Source organism: Danio aesculapii, chromosome 14, assembly GCF_903798145.1.
Source record: "Danio aesculapii chromosome 14, fDanAes4.1, whole genome shotgun sequence".
NCBI lineage: Eukaryota > Metazoa > Chordata > Actinopteri > Cypriniformes > Danionidae > Danio > Danio aesculapii.
In genome coordinates, this window is record NC_079448.1 from 55,904,839 (window position 1) to 55,912,338 (window position 7,500).

The 7,500-nt window shown below is 39.3% G+C and overlaps 1 protein-coding gene across 5 annotated transcripts in view; it reads left to right on the plus strand.

Annotated features, from left to right (window-relative positions):
• Window positions 1-7,500, plus strand: part of LOC130240306 (transcription factor COE3) — a 265,366-nt gene that overhangs the window by 224,024 nt on the left and 33,842 nt on the right. The gene's annotated exons all lie outside the window — the stretch shown is intronic.

Here is a 7,500-nt window from a genome sequence, read left to right on the forward strand (position 1 = left end):
GTGCTGCTCCAGGCATGTATCAGGTTTATCTATAATGTGATTTCCAGCGGTGGGTTTGGCCGTGAGTCCAGATAGATCAGGAGTATGGAGGTGTTTCAGGAATATTTCAGGACGCTCCTCTGTGTTTCTTGCTGGCATTCGGGACGCACGTTCTCAGGCCGTCCCAGGTTACGGCGAGGTTAACGGTCCGTAAGATCCACTGTAACACACACACCTGGATCTCAGAGAGGAGAACATTCTGGAATATAACATAGGGCAGAGCAATACTGGGGAAATATGTAATGTAATGTGTATTTATATAGCACATTTATCCTGTATGGCCATACACCCAAAGCACTTCACAATCATGGGAGGAGGTCTCTCCACACCACCACCAGTGTGTAGCTTCACTTGGATGATGCTCCGGCAGCCACAGGACAACAGCGCCAGTGCTTCACCACACGCCAGCTATAGGGGAGTGGAGAGATAGTGATAGAGCCAATCAATGGATGGGGATGATTGGAAACCATGATGGTTAAGGGCTCATGGAGGGAATTTGGAACAGAACACCCGACTCTTACCAGAAGTGCCATGGGATTATTAATGAGCACAGAGAGTCAGGAGCTCGCTTTAACGTCTCATCCGAAAGACTGCGCTCACTGACAGTATAGAGTCCCCTTCACTAGACTGGGTCATTAGGCCCACACAGACCACAGGTTGAGCGCCCCCTGCTGGCCTCACTAGCACCACTAATGTCATATGCAATATTGATTATATAAATTCAAATTAGGACTGCACGATAAAGGGAAAAATGGGATTTGCAATATTTTCTGCTATGAATATAGGAGTTACTACACTGGTTAACTCATTAACTGACTAATGATTAACTTTCTGCTTGCAAACTCATTAACACTGAAATGGTAAACAAACTTATATGGGCTGAATTTAAACAAACAAATGAAGTTGAACATTACTAAATTTAATATGTTTGTATAAATTCAGCCGATATAGATTGTTTGCAACTACTAACCTTGAACAAATTTAGTAAATCCAATGTCTTATTTTTTTCCTGTGTATATGAGTTTATATAAGGGCTGCACAAAAATAGGGAAAATATATGATATGCAATATGTTCTGCTATAATTTCATGAGTTCTTATGATTTTTTTTATTATGTCTGCTCAATACTGGGATAATTTGACAACATTGGTTTGTTCAGATCTATAGAGCTGCGCATCGTTGGATTTGCTCTTCAATATTTGGACTCTCAGTAGTGATTATTAAACCACACTGAACTGAACTGAACTTAAACACTACAAACTGAACTACACTGTTCCTATTTACTGTGACCCTTTATGTGAAGCTGCTTTGACACAATCTACATTGTATAAGCGCTATACAAATAAAGGGGAACTGAATTGAATTCTGTAGACAATCAAAAGAAATCTTAATAATAATATTGAAGTTTTAAAATTATGTTTTTAAATGAAATACACTGTACTAAATGAAATACAGCTTTCATTAAGAAGTTTTCACTATGATAATACACTGAAAAATGTCCTTACTCTCATAAACTGAACTGAGAAAATGTTTTGAAAAATATTGCGATGATATTTCTTACAATATAAGAATTTATTCCTAGGAAATATCTATTTTTATCAGCTTTTACGTTTTTTATGTAGTGATCATACTGAAGTTAACATGTAATAATGTGTATTTTTCTGATCTAATAACACGTTCTGATTTAATAACGGGTGTAAACGAATGCAAACATTCTGACACTGAAACTTGTGCAGATATTCTGATTCTGATTGGCTGTTGTTATTCTCCTCTCTCATCTCGACTTTATAATTTCATAATGCAGTTTTGTTCTGCAATACATCTACATTTTAATGACAAAATAAAGGAAACTGAACTGAATTGAAGATGTAATCATAGCAGAATATATTCAGAGAGCCGTCAAATATGGGTGGAAATATGGGTCTCGCAACTTGTACATTTATTTTAAACACTGGCCAGGAAAGAGTTAAATTAGGTGAAAACTGCCACTGTTTGCATGCTGAAATATTTATAAAAGTGCTGCTGTATGTATTTATTTAGTGCTGTGTGTTTGGACACAGAAGTAAGAGACTGGGATTGATGTCATATTATAATTTCTTGAGTTTGTATTTACTGTATAAAGGTGCAGATACTGATGCTGTGATGAAGATTACAACCATGATGAAATCAATTTCCTTTGCCATGACCTTTTGTGACAATATGACCTGATGTTAATGCACTCTTTATGGGGTTAATTATAACAAGTAGATTAACAGCCATTAAATGACTGATTGCATGATTTTCAGCTCAAATTAGTTGCAATTAAATGAAATGAAAGCAAAAATAATACATGCATAAAATGTGTAAGACACACTGCGTAGGTCAGTGATATTTACATGAATAAATGTAAAATTGTTTATTGTTGTCTAATTAGAAAGAGAGTGCAATGTTAATTAATTAGTTTATTTATCTTTTTATAGTTTGTTGATACATTTATTTTAAGCCCAAATGTATAATAGATGCATTACTAATACAAGTTAACAATCAAAGCAAGTTTATTTCTGTCGCACATTTCATACACAATTGCTAATTCAAAGTGCTTTACATAAACAGGAATAATAGAGACAAGTCTAAGAAAATAAAAGAGAGAATAAAAGAGATTAAAATGTGTTAAAACAGGTTTTAAAATAAAGAAAAGGAAAAGAAATACATGTTAAAGTAATAATTAAAGGGTCCTTTAAGCCGTAGGTCTTAAACTGGATTCCTGTAGGGCCGCAGCTTTTTTGCTCCAACTCAAACACAGCTGATCCAAATAATCAGTGTTTAAGACTACTAGAGACTATTACTGTGTGTTCACACTAAAGGAGATGAGAGCGTCAAAGCTTGGTCTGGCCACCGCGGTGACAAAGCTGTCTGCCTTTTGCTCCTCAGATGAGAGCATCAAAATTCACTGCATTATTTAAAGGAGCCAAATCATATCCGTTCCCACATAAAAACCTGCTTTCTAGCGTGAAAATGTTGTTGATCAAATTCATTTAATGATGGAAGATCAAGTTGTTGCTTGTGCTGTGGCTTTGCTCCACTTATTCAATATGGGTCCACGTCTGAAATATTCTGAAGCAGCAATACTGTTTTGTACTCTCGTTATAGTTAGCGTGAGATTCTCGTTTTTTTAAAAGAAAAAAATAACATGAATGCAAATCACCTTGCTAGTAACTGTTTTAAATGTATGTCCATGTAAGACAATATCGTAAATAATTGGAAATCAAGCAACCGCAATAATCAAACCCTTGGGAACAACTGTGGTCGCAACCAAAGTTCACAGTGACTGTTCTCTGGACTCCTCAAGCGGTGGACGTCTGGTTTGACTGGTTGCCACCGAACCGCGTCACAACTCATTACCATAAAGTTAACTAGATTTGAACTCTCCTCGACGCCCACACTGGCGGACTCACACCGCGCTGTTTGCTGCTTGATGCTTATCAACACCGGCTCACATTGAAAATGAATGATTTCCAGCTACTTTGACGCTCTCGCCGCATTTGGGGTAAAGTCTAGATCAGACACACGGCCGCTCGGAAGTGCGATATGCATATATCATATATTATAATTGCATTTTTTATGACACTATATAAGCGGCGACGCAGTAGGTAGTGCTGTCGCCTCACAGCAAGAAGGTCGCTGGTTTGAGCCTCGGCTGGGTCAGTTGCCATTTCTGTGTGGAGTGTGCATGTTCTCCCCGTGCTGGCGTGGGTTTCCTCCGGGTGCTCCGGTTTCCCCCACAAATCCAAAGACATGCGGTACAGGTGAATTGGGTTGGCTAAATTGTCCGTAGTGTATGAGTGTGAGTGAGTGTGAATGGATGTTTCCCAGAGATGGATTGCAGCTGGAAGGGCATCCGCTGCGTAAAACCTGTGCTGGATAAGTTGGTGGTTCATTCCACTGTGGCGACCCTGGATTAATAAAGGGACTAAGCCGAAAAGAAAATGAATGAATGAATGACACTATATTAAAATAATTAATATTTTTACAGGACTGTGACGGTTGGGTTTAGGCTTAGGATAGGGGTAGGCGTTAAAAAATGCAATTTATTGGGTAACTTAATAGATAGCATAAAAAATACTCGATATAACCACTGTTTTTACATCACTGTGACGGTTGGGTTTAGGGTTGGGGTTGGGGGAGACGTTAATAAAATACAATAACTGGGAAATTTAATAAATAATATAAATAATTCTCGTTAACTTCCAGCTGCATCCATATCCGATCTAGCAACAGCTGCTTTTGGTGTGAACACCAAAGTTGGAGGTGGTTGAAGCTAAACTATGCAGAGCTGCGGCCCTCCAGGCATTTAGTTTGAGACCATTGCTTTAGATAGTTAGTTCATGTTTATATAAATAATATATAACTAATACTATATTAAAAATGATAACAGTTAAAATCTTTTTTCATTAATAATGTAAACCAAGAACATGTTAAATGAATGAGTGAACATATAAGCATTATAATAATCAGATTATCAATACACACTGAAACTTGTGACATTTATTTCAAATTCACAATGCAAATAATGATATTTAGACTTTTTTTTGCATAAAACAACAAAAAAGAGGTCATGATTTCAGATGTTTTTACTTCTTGATTATCATTTTCAGAAAACAAATAAATAAAATACAATTTTATATGTATATTTATATAGCAATTCATTCATTCATTTTCTTTTTGGCTTAGTCTCTTTATTATCCTGGGGTCGCCACAGCGGAATGAACCGCCAACTTATCCAGCATATGTTTTAAACAGCAAATGCCCCTTCAGCTGCAACCCCGTACTGGGAAACACCCATACACACTCATTCACACACACATTCACACACTACGGCCAATTTAGTTAATCAATTCCGCTATAGCGCATGTAGGAAACCGGAGCACCCGGAGGAAACCCACGCCAACACGGGGAGAACATGCAAACTCCACACAGAAACACCAACTGACTCAGCTGAGACTCGAACCAGTGACCTTTAATGCTGTGAGGCCACAGTGCTAACCACTGAGCCACCGTGACGCCTTTTCATGAACCAAATATTTGGATGTGAAATCACTTTGGCTGACTTCATCTGTCCTGGAAGTAACTAAACTAACAGCAGATCCGTCCAGTGATTCTGATACTGCGCCGTCTTCATTATAAGCTCTGTTTACACTCCTGTTCGACCTCTTCAGAGAGGAAGTGGATTATTGACTTCCTTTGCCTTGTCATGTTGGTGTGTTTAACTTTATCAGTTGCTCTTTATTAGCAAGATAAGCTTCTGTGTGTGCGTGCGCACTTGTGTGTGTGTGTGTTCAATAGTAAACTGGCTGCTGTATATGTATGAACTTGTATGTGTGTGCGTGCTGAGTGTCTGTGCGGTAGACCCATGTGTGTGTGTGTGTGTGTATTTGTGTGTGTGTGATTTATCATTGTTAGGGGACCTGTCGGATGGCTTGCTCTAGCGGGTCAGCTGATCTGCTCTTGAGATCCGTCCTCCTATAATTGAGCCCCTGGAAAGAAAGCAAGAGGAAAACAGGAGGAAGAAAAGACAGAAGAGAGAGAGAGAGAGAGAGAGAGAGAGAGAGAGAGAGAAACAGATGTGTAGAAAGAGAGAGAGAGAGTAAATCTGGAGCCAAACACACTCACCTTGTTACCTGTGCTGAATGAACTGAACTGAGGAGCATCTGAGAGTCCTTGTGACCCACACACACACACACACACACACACACACACATACTTGCACAGATACAGACACTTAACAGATTCACGCACATGCTCACACACTTACAGATACACACACACACACACTCACAGATATATACACACATGCAGAAACACACACACACTTACAGGTGTAAACACACATGCAGTTACACAGAAACGTACATGCGTACACAAACACACACGCAGACACAGATACATGAGTACACACACACTTAGATACAGATACACACACACACACACACACACATATAAACACTATTACACACTCACTGATACACATACAGCACAAACACTTGCACAGATACACACACGCAGACACACTTACAGATACACTCACATACACACACACACACACACTCAGATACTTACACAGATATGCACACACTCTTAAAGGCGCACATTCTCTTTCTTTCTCTCTCATACACACACACACACACACACACACACACAAGCTCACATTGTCTTTCTTTCTCTCTCATACACACACACACACACACACACACACACACTCTCTCTCTCACAGCGCCACCCAAACCCTGCACTGAGCCCTGCATAGTGTACACTGATGCATTGATCCCTACAGAGTGTACACTGATGATCCAGCAGCCCGACCCTCCTGTCACGTCCTTAACCTGTAACACCGGGCCCCTGAGCTCAGGCCCCGCACCTGATCTCCAGCAGCGCCTGGGGCCCCCGCGTGCACTATACAGCGGCTCTGCTAAGAAAGAGCACAGCCCTGGAGAAATGGAGATCACAGCAAGACTAATTGTATGCCTGGCAGGCGGCAGATCTTTACAGCAACACGCTCGGCTAATAAGACAAAGGGCCCGGGTCTGTGTGTGTGTCTCTGGGGCCGTGTGGCACACCTCTGAAGCTCAGAGCGGGTCAGCAGCTCCGGCTGGACACTTGTAATCATCACACCGCCACCTTATCAATCATTAATAGCTTCACATGAGTGCTGAACACCGTCAGAGTTGAGTCTGGCTGTGAGTTTGTGCTTAATGAATGCACGATATCCCAATCGCTCCATTGACTTTGTACTGCGGGAGGAGAATCCTTGTCAATCAAAACCATGTCTAAAGTTACTGTGTGACAAAATGTAAAGTAAACAAGCTAAAACATATCCAGAACCAAGTGTTTATTACCTGTTGACCCACTGTATAAATGTCAACTAATCGCTTCTAAAGCTATAGGTTCACTCACTTATTTTAAGTCAACTAATCACTTTAAAAGCAATAGGTTTACTTTCTTATTTTGAGTCAAGTCAACTAATTGCTTCTAAAGCAACAGGTTTACTCACTTATTTTAAGTCAACTAATCACTTGAAAAGCAACAGGCTTACTCACTTATTTTAAGTCAACTAATCGCTTCTAAAGCTATAGGTTTACTCACTTATTTTAAGTCAACTAATCACTTTAAAAGCAATAGGTTTACTTTCTTATTTTGAGTCAAGTCAACTAATTGCTTCTAAAGCAACAGGCTTACTTACTTATTTTGAGTCAAGTCAACTAATCACTTCAAAAGCAACAGGCTTACTTATTTTGAGTCAAGTCAACTAATCACTTTAAAAGCAATAGGTTTACTTTCTTATTTTGAGTCAAGTCAACTAATCGCTTCTAAAGCAACAGGTTTACTCACTTATTTAAGGTCAACTAATCACTTCAAAAGCAACAGGCTTACTCACTTATTTTGAGTCAAGTCAACTAATCACTTTAAAAGCAACAGGCTTACTCAC